This window comes from Mesoplodon bidens (genome assembly GCF_964165515.1).
Source record: "Mesoplodon bidens genome assembly, chromosome: 12".
Classification (NCBI taxonomy): domain Eukaryota; kingdom Metazoa; phylum Chordata; class Mammalia; order Artiodactyla; family Ziphiidae; genus Mesoplodon; species Mesoplodon bidens.
The window spans coordinates 85,076,079-85,094,468 of record NC_138168.1 but is presented as its reverse complement, the minus strand read 5'-3'; the positions used below and the strand labels follow the sequence as shown (position 1 = coordinate 85,094,468).

At 41.3% G+C, this 18,390-nt stretch overlaps 1 protein-coding gene across 2 annotated transcripts in view; it reads right to left on the bottom strand.

Moving 5' to 3' along the window:
- TULP4 (TUB like protein 4) overlaps positions 1-18,390 on the bottom strand; it is a 237,084-nt gene that overhangs the window by 167,867 nt on the left and 50,827 nt on the right. Inside the window, exon 1 of one of the 2 annotated variants that reach the window (XM_081251479.1) lies at positions 16,514-16,681. The exons of the other annotated variant lie outside the window; for it this stretch is intronic. The gene's annotated coding sequence lies outside the window, so the exon portion shown is untranslated. Of the gene's footprint in view, positions 1-16,513; positions 16,682-18,390 lie in introns of those variants that run through there. 2 annotated transcript variants of the gene reach the window in all.

Genomic DNA, 18,390 nt, shown 5'->3' with positions numbered 1-18,390 from the left:
AATATGGTAAATATCAAGAGCTAACACCCACATAATCAAAAGCTCTTTTCGGACTTCAATAATTTTTGAGAATACAAAGGGGCCCTAAAACCAGAAAGGTTAAAAATCACTGACATATGCTAATGCTAACTCTCCAGAACATAAGCCTTAAATAACTGTTGAAATAAAGTATGTAGGATAAATTTCCATAGTAAAAGCACAGACAAAAGTGTTTCATTTTATATATGCTGCTAATGGTTTTTAATCAAACTTTTAAAATTACAGAGTGCCATGTATGCTAGACAAAATAAGGCAGATCATTTAAGGAAAAATGACATGCTCCTTTATTATTTCTCAAATGGATAATGGATACAAAAATCTAACAACAAAAAAACTCCTATCACAGTCTCCTAATTACTGAAAGGCTGGTGCCTATCTTAGTGCTACCGTTAATAGAACTAAGTGATGTTGGATACTTCCCTTCTGTCTTATTTTCTCATGAGGATGAGAAAATAAGGCTCTAACTGATTAACTAGTTTCTGAGGGAAGCTGACTGTCAAATCAACACTAGTAAAGGGGTTTGGTATAAAAAGATTAAAAAGCAACTATTCAACTGAAAGCAGGGACTCGGAACAGATATTTGCACATCCATGTTCAAAGCAGCACTATTCACAATAGCCAAAAGGTGGAAGGAACCCAAGTGTCCTCAGACAGATGAATGAGTAAACAAAATGTGGAAAAACATACAATATTATTCAGCCTTAAAAAAACTGAAATTCTGTCTGACACATGCTGCAACATGGATGAACCTTGAAGACATTATGCTGAGTGGAATAAGCCAGACACAGAAGGACAAATACATGTAAGTATGATTCCACTTATATGAAGTATCTAGAGTAGCCAACTTCATAGAGACAGAGGAAATGGTGGCTGTGAGGGGCGGGGAGACGGGGGAGTCATTATTGAATGCGTACAGAGTTGCAGTTTGGGATGATGAAAAAATTTTGGAGATGGACAGTGGTGACGGCTGCATAATAATGTGAACGTATTTCTATTAAGGCCGTTGAATTGTACACTTCCAAATGATAAAAATGGTAAATTCTGTTACATATATCTCACCTCAACTTTTAAAATCAGGTGAGAAAAGCAACTATTCATACAAAGTTTTCTGATAACAGACTGAAGGTAAATACTCAGTTTGGCATTATGATGTTTTTTACCCTAAAACTGTAATGCAGGCCCATGAGCCATCCTTGGAGGCTTTCATTAGGAATAAACAATGCTATCCTCTGAATTCTGGCCCAAACCTGCTTCTGTTAATTGCAGCTTATTTTCAGGCTATTCCGATAGTAAATCACTGAAAAATCTATTCTATCTATCAATTCTATTGTAATCTGCTTTTAGAAGATTACAATCTTAAAGCAAATAATACATGTGCCTGATTGAATTAATAACCGGACAGCGATCTAGGGGACAGTAGACGTGTACGATGCCTCACACGCTAACTTCCCATACTATCCAGTTCTAACGGCAAATTAGGAGCCCGAGAATTTGGGAAACTACAACTTAGGGACAGAATTGTACATCATCAAGAAAATTCTGTACTAATCACAGGCGCTCCTGGATGAATCAACCAACAAATGTTAACGGAACAACTATTATGCAGGAGGCCCCTGTGCTGCACTCGCTGCCCGTCTTGCCCCCGGTTAGATATTCTGTTTTCTAACTAAAGTTATTTCACTACAGGTTATTCTGTTTTATCTGATTCCTACTTTCCACCAACATGGATAAAATTTACTATTGGGGGGAATAAAAATTCATTTGTCACTTGTTTTAGTTGTCACCTGAAAGGGGAGAGGGGGTTGGAAATTATGCCTGGGGAGGGCGCACACGGTGGTACTGCTGGGACGCTAGCAATATTCCATATACTCCATGTCTTGATCTGGGTGGTAGTTATGGGGTGTTCACTCCATAATTATTCTTTACTACACCTCTATGTCTGACATATTCTTCTACATGGATGGTACATCTCACAATAAGCAGGTTTAACGCACTGTGAACTATATTAGGCATCAGTTCTTTGGGGTTTTTTGATAATTTAAATCAATTATTAAGAGAGTTTTTTTAGTTATTATATCCAACCTTAATGAGTAGTCTCTCAATCTAGAAAATCCCAATAAAGTATCAAAAATACTTTTTTAGTTCTCAAGCTAAGAAAGTATCCACAAAGAAAAAACATATTAAGAGTAACAAATGGATATAAGAAAATTTCAGAATAAAGCTCTATTTCTTTCTAAAGGATAAAAATGTATACAGTAGTTAGGCAGAGGACTGAGATGAGAAGCGGAAAGTAGATTTTAGGAAAAAATACATAGATGTTGTTAGATGAATGCAAAACAGGAAAAAAAAACAAAGTAGAAACTTTTGAATAAAATATTCCCAACACTCTAAGCTTTTGACTACAGAGTTGTTTGCGGGTTTGAGAGAAGAAAAGGAAATAAACATGAGTTTTGCTGATTGGCGATGTAAATTAAGCACACCCCAGGGTCTGCTCCCGGACAGCTGCCTGCTGTCCTGGGCTCAGCTCCACGGCAGGGTGGAGGGAGGGTAGCTGCCGCCGCACTGGGGCTCCCCTGATGCCTCCTTTCCACAGACAACAACAGGTCCTGAATTCCACATTTCTTTTTTTTTTTTTTATTAGTTTCTGCTTTATAACAAAGTGAATCAGTCATACATATTTGAGGAAAGTAACTACACTGACCTGCCTCTAATTACAGTCACTCCTTTCCCTGGGGAATTTTCCACAACCCACAAACATCAAGGGAGTTCTAACTGGTTCCTAATTAGTTTCAATAGCTGCCTGGAGGCTAGTTCAAATCTACCTTCCAAGACTGCCTTTAAAGGTAGGGATACTCTCAGATGGACCTAGAGAGTATTACGCTTAGTGAAATAAGTCAGACAGAGAAAGACAAATACGGTGTATGTTATCACTTATAAGCAGAATCTAAAAAATAAAACAATTGAATGTGTATAACAAAACAGAAACAGACTCACAGATATAGAAAACAAACTATTTACCAGTGGGGAGAGGTAAGGGGGAGGGACAAAAGAAGGGTAGGGGACTATGAGGTACAAACTACTATGTATAAAATAGATAAGCAATATGGATATATTGTACAGCTCAGGGAAATACAGCCATTGTTTTATAACTTTATATGGAATATAGTCTATAAAAATACTGAATCACTATGCTGTACACCTGAAACTAATATAATATTATAAAACAACCATACTTATTTTTTTAAAAAATCAATGTCAAACAGCCTAGGGGGCAGCAAGAGAGGGCGAGAAGGTCGGGACACTCCCAGCAATCAAATGTCACTTGGCTACTACCTACATATGCAGGGAAACAACTACACACCTGAAACATCTACACCACCACTGCAAAGATAATGGAGTTTAATAATGATTTAATATATTTTATCGTGGTATTCTCTAGCTCTTAACTCTCCAAACATGCTTGTGAGATAATAACTAAAGACACGTATGCATGGTTATACCCAGGCTTATTCAAAAGATGCAATTTTACTACAATTGTGTGAGTGTCACATCACTTTCCTGTTGACTGTAAACCTTAGAGACACTTCCCACAGAAAAGCTGTCTTATTCCGAACAGCACGAGCTCCTTCAGATGCTCATAGCACACAGAAGCACTGCCCAGACTCACATGGCAAGGGCCTTCTCTGCTCATAATACAGCTATTTTTCAGTATAATCCACCGTACCTACCAAACCACAAACACCCGAACTCCACTTTTTATCTCACCTGCAGTACCCACCAGTAATGCATTTAATGAAGTCTTCAACACTGTGTTAAGTATGGTTCAGAGTCCCAAACAGTCGTCTACGAAAAAGGGAAACTAAATGCTGACTGAATGAGGTTCTCTTCACAAACCGCCAAGTGGTCACCGACACCAGCCATTCAGATCTGGGCCTTCTGAAAGCCTGAGGCCACCAGGCACTGCAGCCCATTAGAGTGAAACAATTTAGGGAGAGGGCTGCGGTCCACTGCTGTGCTCAGAGAACAGCAAAGAGATACATTCTCAGGGAAGGTTACTCCTATTTACTTTCTGTGCCTGATTTCTACAGCCAGCTCTAAGAACATGAACATCTAATTATCTGTACAGAGACAGGAGAGCATGGAGGCTGCAAGACGAACAGATTGATTACAAGTTTAAAAGAGTGGGAGCTAGATACGTCTGAGAATGAATCCACACTGGAAACTTAGATGTTAAAATACTGTGGTGAGCTTCCAGGTGTCCGCTCCTCTGGTGAGACGGGGCCGGGAAACGCTCTCCTCAGCTCCTTGCCTGGGTGGGCAAGGCAGGCTCTAAGGCTGGCAGAAATCCTCGTTTGAGGGTCCCACCGAGTTCCCTGGTCAGAGTGCTGCACCTGAGCGGAGCGGCCGCTTGGGACTACTGCTCAGGCGCTGCAGAAAGCCTTCTTCGATTCTGACATGTTATCACTTTGGGACCATTGGCCAGGTGCTCCTGACTTGGCCACATGAAGGCTCAGACTGTCCCAGTCGCTGAAGTGAAGATAACCAACACGACTAGGATATCTCTCACCACCATGAATGCAACACATTTCAATGAACAGTATCAGGAGGACGTCTACAGATCCCAGACTGGCGTGTGCAGGTTCTGAGGAACAGTGGAATAGCCTCGTGTATCTGGGTGACCTCTGGAGACAGCTGAGACTGAGCTACAACAGGGCAGTGGCTGACACTCAACTCATAGCCCATCTTCTCGAGCCATGTGGCTGACAGGGTCTTGGTGCTCCGACCGGTTGTCAGGCCTGAGCCTGAGGTGGGAGAGCCAAGTTCAGGGCTTTGGTCCACCAGAGACCTCCCGGCCCCACGTAATATCAATCTGCGAGAGCTCTCCCAGAGAGCTCCGTCTCAACGCTAAAACCCAGCTCCACTCAACGGCCAGCAAGCTCCAGTGCTAGACACGCCATGCCAAACAACTAGCAAGACAGGAACACAACCTCACCCATTAGCAGAGACGCTGCTTAAAATCATAATAAGTTCACAGACACCCCAAAACACACCACCGGACACGGTCCTGCCAGGAAGCCTAAACAACCCACTGAACCAACCTTATCCACTGGGGGCAGACACCAAAAACAACAGGACTATGAACCTGCAGCCTGCGAAAAGGAGATCCCAAACACACTAAGTTAAGCAAAATATGAAGACAGAGAAATACACAGCAGATGAAGGAGCAAGGTAAAAACTCACCAGACCAAACAAATGAAGAGAAAATAGGCAGTCTACGAGAAAAAGAATTCAGAGTAATGATAGTAAAGATGATCCAAAATCTTGGAAACAGAATGGAGAAAATATAAGAAACATTTAACAAGGACCTAGAAGAACTAAAGAGCAAACAAACAACGATGAACAACACAATAAATGGAATTAAAAATTATCTAGAAGGAATCAATAGCAGAATAACTGAGGCAGAAGAACAGATAAGTGACCTGGAAGATAAAATAGGAAGATAAAATAGTGGAAGTAACTACTGCAGAGCACAATAAAGAAAAAAGATTGAAAATAATTGAGGACAGTCTCAGAGACCTCAGGGACAAGATTAAACACACCAACATTCGAATTATAGGGGTCCCAGAAGAAGAAGAGGAAAAGAAAGGGACTGAGAAAATATTTGAAGAGATTATAGTTGAAAACTTCCTTAATATGGGAAAGGAAATAGTTAATCAAGTCCAGGAAGCGCAGAGAGTCCCATACGGGATAAATCCAAGGAGAAAAACGCCAAGACACATATTAATCACACTATCAAAAATTAAATACAAAAAAATATATTAAAAGCAGCAAGGGAAAAGCAACAAAAAACATACAAGGGAATCCCCATAAGGTTAACAGCTGATCTTTCAGCAGAAACTCTGCAAGCCAGAAGGGACTGGCAGGACATATTTAAAGTGATGAAAGGGGAACACCTACAACCAAGATTACTCTACCCAGCAAGGATCTCATTCAGATTCGACAGAGAAACTAAAACCTTTACAGACAAGCAAAAGCTAAGAGAGTTCAGCACCACCAAACCAGCTTTACAACAAATGCTAAAGGAACTTCTCTAGGCAGGAAACACAAGAGAAGGAAAAGACCTACAATAACAAACCCAAAACAATTAAGAAAACGGGAATAGGAACATACATATCAATAATTACACCTTAAATGTAAATGGATTAAATGCTCCAACCAAAAGACATAGACTGGCTGAATGGATACAAAACCAAGACCCATATATATGCTGTCTACAAGAGACCCACTTCAGACCTAAGGACACATACACACTGAAAGTGAGGGGATGGAAAAAGATATTCCACGCAAATGGAAATCAAAAGAAAGCTGGAGTAACAATTCTCATATCAGACAAAATAGACTTTAAAATAAACACTATTATAAGAGACAAAGAAGGACACTACATAATGATCAAGGGATCGATCCAAGAAGAAGATATAACAATTGTAAATATTTATGCACCCAATGTAGGAGCACCTCAATACATAAGGCAAATGTTAACAGACATAAAAGGGGAAATCGACAGTAACACAATCATAGTAGGGGACTTTAACACCCCACTTTCACCAATGGACAGATCATCCGAAATGCAAATAAATAAGGAAACACAAGCTTTAAATGACACATTAAACAAGATGGACTTAATTGATATTTATAGGACACTCCATCCAAAAACAACAGAATACACCTTCTTCTCAAGTGCCCATGGAACATTCTCCAGGATAGATCATACCTTGGGTCACAAATCAAGCCTTTGTAAACTTAAGAAAATTGAAATCATATCAAGTATCTTTTCTGACCACAACACTATAAGACTAGATATCAATTACAGAAAAAAAACTGTAAAAAATACAAACATATTGAGGCTAAACAATACACTATTAAATAACCAAGAGATCACTGAAGAAGTCAAAGAGGAAATAAAAAAATACCTAGAAACAAATCACATTGAAAACACAATGACCCAAAACCTATGGGATGCAGCAAAAGCAGTTCTAAGAGGGAAGCTTATAGCAATACAATCCTACCTCAAGAAACAAGAAAAATCTCAAATAAACAACCTAACCTTACACCTAAAGCAATCAGAGAAAGAAGAACAAAAAATCCCTCCAAGTCAACAGAAGGAAAGAAATCATAAAGATCAGATCAGAAATAAATGAAAAAGAAATGAAGGAAACAATAGCAAAGATCAATAAAACTAAAAGCTGGTTCTTTGAGAAGATAAACAAAATTGATAAACCTTTAGCCAGACTCATCAAGAAAAAAAGGGAGAAGACTCAAGTCAATAGAATTAGAAATGAAAAAGGGGAAGTAACAACTGACACTGCAGAAATACAAAGGATCATGAGAGATTACTACAAGCAACTCTATGCCAATAAAATGGACAACCTGGAAGAAATGGACAAATACTTAGAAAACCACACCCTTCCAAGACTGAACCAGGAAGAAATAGAAAATATAAACAGACCAATCACAAGCACTGGTATTGAAACGGTGATTAAAAATCTTCCAACAAACAAAAGCCCAGGACCAGGTGGCTTCACAGGCGAATTCTATCAAACATTTAGAGAAGAGCTAACACCTATCCTTCTCAAACTCCTCCAAAATATAGCTGAGGGAGGAACAATCCTAGACTCATTCTACGAGGCCACCATCACCCTGATACCAAAACCAGACAAAGATGTCACAAAAAAAGAAAACTACAGGCCAATATCACTGATGAACATAGATGCAAAAATCCTCAACAAATACTAGCAAACAGAATCCAACAGCACATTAAAAGGATCATACACCCTGAACAAGTGGGGCTTACCCCACGAATGCAAGGATTCTTCAATATATGCAAATTGATCAATGTGATAAACCATAATCACAAACTGAAGAAGAAAAACCATATGATCATCTCAATAAATGCAGAAAAAGCTTTCAACAAAATTCAACACCTATTTATGATAAAAACGCTCCAGAAAGTAGGCATAGAGGGAACTTACCTCAACATAATAAAGGCCATATGTGACAAATCCACAGCCAACATCGTTCTCAATGGTGAAAAAGTGAAACCATTTCCACTGAGATCAGGAACAAGACAAGGTTGCCCACTCTCACCACTATCATTCAAACATAGTCTTGGAAGTTTTAGCCACAGCAATCAGAGAAGAAAGAGAAATCAAAGGAATCCAAATCGGAAAGAAGAAGTAAAACTGTCACTGTTTGCAGATGACATGACACTATCCATAGAGAATCCTACTAGAGCTAATCAATGAATTTGGTAAAGCAGCAGGATACAAAATTAGTGCACAGAAATCTCTTGCATTCTTATACACTAGTGATGAAAAACCTGAAAGAGAAATTTAGGAAACACTCCCATTTACCACTGCAACGAAAAAAATAAGATACCTAGGAATAAACCTACCTAAGGAGACAAAAGACCTGTATGAAGAAATCTATAAGACACTGATGAAAGAAACTAAAGATGATACAGACAGATGGAGAGATATACCATGTTCTTGGATTGGAAGAATCAACATTGTGAAAATGATTATACTACCCAAAACAATCTATAGATTCAATGCAATCCCTATCAAACTACCAAATGCATTTTTCACAGAACTAGAACAGAAAATTTCACAATTTGTATGGAAACACAAAAGATCCCAAATAGCCAAAGCAATCTGGAGAAAGAAAAACGGAGCTGGAGGAATCAGGCTCCCTGACTTCAGACTATACTACAAAGCTACAGTAATCACAAAGACAGTATGGTACTGGCACAAAAACAGAAAGATAGATCAATGGAACAGGATAGGAAGCCCAGATAAACCCACACACATATGGTCACCTTATCTTTGATAAAGGAGGCAAGAATACACAATGGAGAAAAGACAGTCTGTTCAATAAGTGGTGCTGGGAAAACTGGACAGCTACAAGTAAAAGAATGAAATTAGAACACTCCCTAACACCATACACAAAAATAAACTCAAAATGGATTAGAGACCTAAATATAAGGCCAGACACTATAAAACTCTTAGAGGAAAACATAGGCAGAACACTCTATGACATAAATCACAACAAGATCCTTTTTGACCCACCTCCTAGAGAAAGGGAAATAAAAACAAAAATAAACAAATGGGACCTAATAAAACTTAAAAGCTTTTGCAGAGCAAAGGAAACCAGAAACAAGACCAAAAGACAACCCTCAAAATGGGAGAAAATATTTGCAAATGAAGCAACTGACAAAGGATTAATCTCCAAAATACAGAAGCAGCTCATGCAGCTCAATATCAGAAAAACAAACAACCCAATCCAAAAATGGGCAGAAGACCTAAAGAGACATTTCTCCAAAGAAGATATACAGATTGCCAGCCAACAAACACATGAAAGAATGCTCAACATCACTAATCATTAGAGAAATGCAAATCAAAACTACAATGAGGTATCACCTCACACCAGTCAGAATGGTCATCATCAAAAAATCTACAAATAATAAATGCTGGAGAAAGTGTGGAGGAAAGGGAACACTCTTGCACTGTTGGTGGGAATGTAAAATGATACAGCCACTATGGAGAACAGTATGGAGAGGTTCCTTAAAAAACTAAAAACAGAACTACCATACGACCCAGCAAGCCCACTACTGGGCATATACCCTAAGAAAACCGTAATTCAAAATTAGTCATGTACCACAATGTTCACTGCAGCACTACTTACACTAGCCAGGACATGGAAGCAACCTAAGTGCCCATCGACAGATGAATGGATAAAGAAGATGTGGCACATATATACAATGGAATATTACTCAGCCATAAAAAGAAATGAAATTGAGTTATTTGTAGTTAGGTGGATGGACCTAGAGTCTGTCATATAGAGTGAAGTCAGTCAGAAAGAGAAAAACAGACACCATATGCTAACACATATATATGGACTCTAAAAAAAAGAAAAAATGATTGTGAAGAACCTAGGGGCAGGACAGGAATAAAGACGCAGATGTGGAGAGTGGACTTGAGGACACACGGAGCGGGAGGGCTGGGCTGGGACAAGGTGAGAGAGTGGCATGGGCATATATACACTACCAAATGTAGAATGGATGGCTGGTGGGAAGCAGCCACATAGCACAGGGAGATCAGCTTGGGGCTTTGTGTCCACCTAGAGGGGTGGGATAGGGAGGGTGGGAGGGAGACGCAAGAGGGAGGGGAGGATATGGGGATATGTGTAAACGTATGGCTGACTCACTTTGTTATACAGCAGAAGCTAACTCAGCATTGCAAGGCAATTATACTCCAATAAAGATATTGAAAAAAAATCAAAAAACAAAATGAAACAAAAAATACTGTCGTGCTATATACAGGACTCACTGGTTTCAAAAGTCATGTGCCTTAACTAGAAAAGGAGAGCATCTCATTTATCAAAGTGACAAGGACTGAAAGAAATGATCATTCCTAGTGTCACGTAGTGTGTAGAGAAATGTGAGACCAATGTGGTGATATAATTCAAAAGACTTATAATGTTACAAACAGTTTGATTCAGCAATTCTACTTCTGGAAGTTTATCATAAGGAAATAATCTTGGATTGTGCAAAGATTTAGCTATAAGGGTTTCCACCACAGCATTTTTATAAAGGAAAAATCTTAAATAACCTTTATGTTCAAACAGGATACTGGTTCAATAAATGCTGGTACACACATAAAGCAGAAAAAATATGCAACCACCAGCAATTATATTGTAGGCTACTTGGGAGTGACACGGTAACATGTTCTGAATACCAAAAGAAAAAAGTGAAATTACAGGTTAAGCTCCCAGGATGCTCTGAAGGGCCTGCCCACTACTATATAACTAGATCTTGAGTAAATTACAACAAACGTAGTTTGTGCTGGAGTTGCAGGAAAGTATGAGAAATATCTTGAGGAAGGCGCGCACACACACACACACACACACACACACACACACACACAAAGGAGAAAACCGGAATTATCCAGCAAATGCAGACATAAGATACATATTTGTTCAGAACTGCTGGACAAATGCTGATATAAGCAGTGGAATCAGAATTGGGTGCCGAACTGTCCCAGTTTCCTCAGAACTGTGTCAGTTTTAGCACTGAAGGTCCCACATCCCAGGAAACTCCTCAGTCCTGGGCAAACCAGACAGTGGGTCATGCTATCAGGTATCCAAACTCTGGTCCAACCTCACAGTGGATAGACTGAACCTGAATGGCACGTTCAGCAGGGCCCACGGAGAAAACTAAAGCTGCCCCAAACTCCCAGCATAACGGTGCTGGGGTGGAGTAAGTGCACACCTTGTCTTCAGAAAACATTCCCAACTGGGACCCAGGGAAACCTGAACTGTAAATGATGAACTGTCGGAGGCCCAGAGTGAGCAAGTCTGAAAGATAAAAGCCTCAGGGGGACCCACTTTGGTGAGTTTTACCTCCAGGAGCTCAGCAGGTCCTCACAGTAACCCTCGCTTCTGGCAGGGGAAAAGCAATCATTTCGAAATACAGCAGAGCATTCCACTCTTCTTAACAGGGTCTGCCCTCAAGAAAAACAATTTAAGCAGGGCCTAACAAATCAGTATTTCATAAGAGCAGAAGTGAGCTGGGAGCAGAGACACACCCAACTCCAGCCCACTCCGGCCAACCTGTCCCAACTAAGAGGGGGCGGGGAAACTGAGAAAAATACATGAGGATGGCCCAGAGGCAAAGGCGCACCACAAGACTGAGACCCGGAGTTCTGGGGATGTCACATACAGCATAGGGATTATGGTTAACGACACTCTATTATATACCTGACAGTTGCTAAGAGGGTAAATCTTAAATGTCACCACAAAAAAGAAATGCTAATTATGAGAGGTGATGGAGGTGTTAAGTAACCCTACTATGGTAATCATTTTGCAATATGTAAGTGTATCAAGTCATTGCTGTACACCTTAAACTTACACAATGTTATATGTCAATTATGCTTCAATAATGTTGGAAGAAAAAATAAAGAAACTCAGGGAAAAAAAGGGGGAGAAGGGGCACAGGGAACCTTTTGGAAGTGATGAAACTGCTCCATATGTTGATATGGTAGTGGTTACACAACTGTTAACGCGTCTCAAAATGCACAGAACTGTACACTACAAGGGGTGAATTTACTGTAAGCAAATTACATATTAATTTTGAAAAACAGTGGCTGGCACAGAATAAATGCTACACAGTGTTAGTGATTATTATTAATGTTGCTACTGTTATGTACCAGGCTCTAAGCTGGGTGCTAAAAAGACAAGAGTGAGCAAGTAGAGATGTGGTCCTACCTTCAAGGAGCCTACAGTTCAGTGATGAAGATCAGATATTAATCAAATGATTATGGCTCTGACAAAAGCTACAAAGGACTGGTGCACGGTGTTCTGAAAGCTGCAACCTGAAGGAAGAGTAGATGTGAAATCCACAATGTCAGGGATAGTGGAGGTAAGGGGAGGATTCCAAGCAAATGGAGAGCATGTGCTCAGACCATGGCTAAGACCAAGAGAATACAGTGCTCTGGAGAAACTCAGAAGAGTGCTAGTATGAGAACTCTTTACACACAAAACCACAGTGAGATCTCACCTCACACTCATTAGGATGGTTAGTATAGAAAAAAACATTGACAAGGATGTGGAGAAATTGGAACCCTTATGTACTGCTGACAGGACTGCAAAATGGTATAGCTGCTATGGAATATGGAGTCTCCTCAAAAAAAAAAAATACAACCATATGATCTAGCAATTCCACTTCTGGATATACACCCAGAAGAACTGAAAGCAGGATCTTGAAGAGATGTTTGCACACCGATGTTCACAGCAACATTATTTACAACTGCCAAGAGGTGGAAGCAAAGCAAGTGCCCATCATCAGATGAATAAATAAACAAAATGTGGTACATACATACAAAAACATATTATTTAGCCTTAAAAAGGAAAGAAATTCTGACACACACTACAACGTGGATGAACATTGAGAATGTTATGCCAAGTGAAATAAGCCAGTCACAAAAAGACAAATACTGTGTACTCCATTTATATGACCTATCTAGAAGTAGTCAAATCCGTAGAAACAGAGAACAGTCACTGCCAGGAGTTATGGGGCGGGAGGAATGGGGAGTCATTGTTTAACAGGTACAGAGTTTTGGTTTTACAAGATGAAGTTCTGGAGATTGATCGTAAAACAGTGTGAATGTACTTAACATTATGGAACTGTACACTAGAAATGGTTAAGATGGTAAGTTTCATGTTATACATTTTTCACAATAAAAAAAAAACTTATGTTCACTCACACACACACACACACACACACACACACACACACAGCTGAGACATAATCACAGGACTATAGAACGCCTCTCCCAACCCCACACCTTAACCACCACATTACTAAAGGCCCACTTACAGCAGTTCCTTTTAACCAGTACATCATGTCCAGGTATAAAGAAAAACTTACAAGATATACTAAAAAGGCAGAAAACACAGTTTAAACAGACAGAGCAAGCATCATATCAAGACAGAGAAACGGCAGAGATGTTGGAATTATCATACCAGGAATTTAAAAGGACTATGATTAATATGCTAAGGGCTCTAATGGATAAAGCAGACAGAGTGAAAGAACATATGGCAATGTAAGCAGAGAGATGGAAATTCTAAGAAAGAACCAAAAAGAAGTACTAGAGATCAAAAACACTAACAAAAATGAAGAATGCCTTTGACAGACTTCTTAGTAGACTGGACATGGCTGAAGTAAGAATCTCTGGCCTTGAGGATATCTCAGTAGAAACCTCCAAAACTGAAAAGCAAACAGAAAAAAATATTGGAAAAAACAAAATATCCAAGAACTAAGGGACAACTACCAAACTGTAACATACATGTAATAGGAATAGCAGAAAGAGAAGAAAGACAGAAAGAACAGAAGAAATGTTTGAAACATTAATGACTGATTTTCCCCCAAATTACTGTCAGACAACAAAACCCACATGCAGGAAGTTCAGAGAACACCAAGCAGGATAAATTGCAAAAAAAAAAAAAAACTCCATACATAGGCATCATTTTCAAACTACAGAATATCAAATATAAAAAAAAAAAAATCCTGAAAGAAGCCAGAGGGAAAAAAACACCTTAAATATAGAGGAGGAAAGATAAAAATTACATCTGACTTCTCGTCAGAAACCATGCAAACAAGAAGAGAATGGAATTAAATGTTTAAAGTGTTGAGGAAAAAACCACCAACCTAGAATTCTATACCCTGTATAATTACCCCTCAAAAATGAAAGACAAAGACTTTCTCAGACAAACAAAAACTGAGGACAGTTGCCAACAGTAAACATACCTTAAAAGTAATGTTAAAAATAAGCTCCTTAGAGAGAAGAAAATGATACAGGTCAGAAACCCAGATTTAAAAAAGGAAGAGCATCAAAGAAGGAATAGTGAAAGTAAAATAAAAACTTATTTTTCTTATTCTTGATCTAACAGAAACAGTTTATTCAAATATTATAGTAATACCAATGACATATTCAATTATGTATGTGTGTGCTACCTGTATGCTTATGTATGCTTATTTATAAGTGAAAAGAATGACAGCAATGATATAAGGGATAGGCGGGAAGAATTAGCATTATTTTGTTATTATAAGGTACTTAAAATATCTGCAAAGCAGTATGTTACTTTAAAGTGGACTTGGATTAGCTGTAAATGTACATGGCAAACTCCAGGGCAACCACTAAAAATAGTGAGAAAAAAAAGTATGCTAAGAGGGGACAGAAAATGGAATCATATAAAATGCATGATTAAAACCACAGAAAGGGGGCTTCCCTGGTGGCGCAGTGGTTGAGAGTCCGCCTGCCGATGCAGCAGACACGGGTTCGTGCCCCAGTCCGGGAAGATCCCACATGCTGTGGAGTGGCTGGGCCCGTGAGCCATGGCCGCTGAGCCTGCGCTCCGCAACGGGAGAGGCCACAACAGTGAGAGGCCCGCGTACAGCAAAAAAAAAAAAAAAAAAAAAAAAAAAACACAGAAAGGGGCTTCCCTGGTGGCGCAGTGGTTAAGAATCCACCTGCCTATGCAAGGGATAAGGGTTCAACCCCTGGCCCAGGAAGATCCCACATGCCACGGAGCAACTAAGCCCATGTGCCACAATTACTGAGCATGAGCTCTAGCGCCCACAAGCCACAACTACTGAGCCCACATGTCACAACTACTGAGCCCACATGCTACAACTACTGAAGCCCACGCGCCTAGAGCCTGTGCTCTGCAACAAGAGAAGCCACGACAATGAGAAGCCTGCGCACCACAACGAAGAGTAGCCCCCACTCACCACAACTAGAGAAAGCCCGCGCACAGCAACGAAGACCCAACACAGACATAAATAAATAAATAAATAAATAAAACCACAGAAAGCAGAAAAGGAGTGAAAGACCAAACAAACAAACAAACAAAACAGGATCAAGGGCAACAAACAGAAAACAGTAATAAACATGCTAAATATTAACCCAACTATACCAATAATCATTGTGACTATCAATGGTCTAAAAGCACCAAATAAAAGACAGGGATTGTCAGAGTGGATCAAACAATACCCAACTATATGCTGCCTACAAGAAACCCACTTTAGGGCTTCCCTGGTGGCGCAGTGGTTGAGAGTGCGCCTGCCGATGCAGGTGACACGGGTTTGTGCCCCGGTCCGGGAAGATCCCACATGCCGCGGAGCGGCTAGGCCCGTAAGCCATGGCTGCTGAGCCTGCGCGTCCGGAGCCTGTGCTCCGCAACGGGAGAGGCCACAACAGTGAGAGGCCCGCGTACCGCAAAAAAAAAGAAAAAGAAACCCACTTTAAATATAAAGACACATGGAGGGATGGGTGTGGGTCTCCGCCCGGTCCTTAAGCACCTTGGCCTTGGACGAGACATCCTCAGTTTCTTCCTGTGCAAAGAAAAGTATTGGCTCCAATGAGCTCTACATATGTCTCCCCTGCTCGAGATTCCACAGTTCTTTTTCGAGGCAGGCGGGATTCAGTTTGCTTCTTGTTCTGGACAGGTAGGGAGTTGAGGAAGATGGCGGAAGAGTAAGACACGGAGATCACCTTCCTCCCCGCAGATACATCAGAAATACATCTACACGTGGAACAACTCCTACAGAACACCTACTGAACGCTGACAGAAGACCTCAGACTTCCCAAAAGGCAAGAAACTCCCCACGTACCTGGGTAGGGTAAAAGAAAAAAGAATAAACAGAGACAAAAGGATAGGGACGGGACCTGCACCAGTGGGAGTGAGCCGTGAAGGAGGAAAGGTTTCCACACACTAGAAAGCCCCTTCGCGGGTGGAGACTGCGGGTGGCGGAGTGGGGAAGCCTCAGAGACACGGAGGAGAGCGCAGCAACAGGGGTGCGGAGGGCAAAGCGGAGAGATTCCCGCAGCACAGAGGATAGGTGCCCACCGGCACTCACCAGCCCGAGAGGCTTGTCTGCTCACCCGCCGGGGAGGGCGGGGCTGGGAGCTGAGGCTCGGGCTTCTGTCGGAGCGCAGGGAGAGGACTGGCGGCGTGAAAACAGTCTGAAGGCGTTAGTGCACCACGGCTAGCCGGGAGGGAGTCCGGGAAAAAATCTGGAGCTGCCGAAGAGGCAAGAGACTTTTTCTTGCCTCTGGGTTTCCTGGTGCGTGAGGAGAGGGGATTAAGAGCGCTGCTTAAAAGAGCTCCAGAGACGGGCGCGAACCGCGGCTATCAGCGCAGACCCCAGAGACGGGCGTGGGACGCTAAGGCTGCTGCCGCCACCAAGAAGCCTGTGTGCAAGCACAGGTCACTCTCCGCACCGCCCCTCCCGGGAGCCTGTGAAGCCCGCCACTGCCAGGGTCCCGTGATCCACGGACAACTTCCCCGGGAGAGCGCACAGCGCACCTCAGGGTGGTGCAACGTCACGCCGTCTCTGACGCTGCAGGCTCGCCCCGCCTCCGTACCCCTCCCTCCCCCCGGCCTGAGTGAGCCAGAGCCCCCGAATCAGCTTCTCCTTTAACCTCGTCCTGTCTGAGCGAAGAACAGATGCACGCAGGCGACCTACACACAGAGGCGGAGCCAAATCCAAAGCTGAACCCCGGAAGCTGTGTGAACAAAGAAGAGAAAGGAAAATTTCTCCCAGCAGCCTCAGGAGCAGCGGATTAAATCTCCACAATCACCTTGATGTACCCTGCATCTGTGGAATACCTGAATAGACAACGAATCATCCCAAATTGAGGAGGTGGATTTTGAGAGCAAGATATATTATTTTTTCCCCTTTTCCTCTTTTTGTGAGTGTGTATGTGTATGCTTCTGTGTGAGATTTTATCTGTATAGCTTTGCTTTCACCATTTGTCCTAGGGTTCTGTCCGTCCATTTTTTTTCTTTTTATAACTTTTTCAATAATTATTTTTTATTTTTAATTTTAATAACTATATTTTATTTTACCTTACTTTATTTTATTTTATCCTCTTTCTTTCTTTCTACTTTTTCTCCCTTTTATTCTGAGCCGTGTGGATGAAAGGCTCTTGGTGCTGCAGCCAGGAGTCAATGCTGTGTCTCTGACGTGGGAGAGGCAACTTCAGGACACTGGTCCACAAGAGACCTCCCAGCTCCACTTAATATCAAACGGCGAAAATCTCCCAGAGATCTCCATCTCAACACCAGCACCCAGCTTCACTCAACGACCAGCAAGCTACAGTGCTGGACACCCTATGCCAAACAACTAGCAAGACAGGAACACAACCCCACCCACTAGCAGAGAGGCTGCCTAAAATCATAATGAGGCCACAGACACCCCAAAACACACCACCAGACGTGGACCTGCCCACCAGAAAGACAAGATCCAGCCTCATCCACCAGAACACAGGCACTAGTCCCCTCCACCAGGAAGCCTACACAACCCACTGAACCAACTACAGCCACTGGGGACAGACCCAAAAAAACAATGGGAACTACGAACGTGCAGCCTGCAAAAAGGAGAACCCAAACACAGTAAGATAAGCAAAATGAGAAGACAGAAAAACACACAGCAGATGAAGAAGCAAGGTAAAAACTCACCAGACCTAACAAATGAAGAGGAAATAGGCAGTCTACCTGAAAAAGAATTCAGAGTAATGATAGAAAAGATGATCCAAAATCTTGGAAATAGAATACAGAAAATGCAAGAAACATTTCACAAGGACCTAGAAGAACTAAAGAGGAAACAAGCAACGATGAACAACACAATAAATGAAATTAAAAATACTCTAGAAGGGATCAATAGCAGAATAACTGAGGCAGAAGAACGGATAAGTGACCTGGAAGATAACAGTGGAAATAACCACTGCAGAG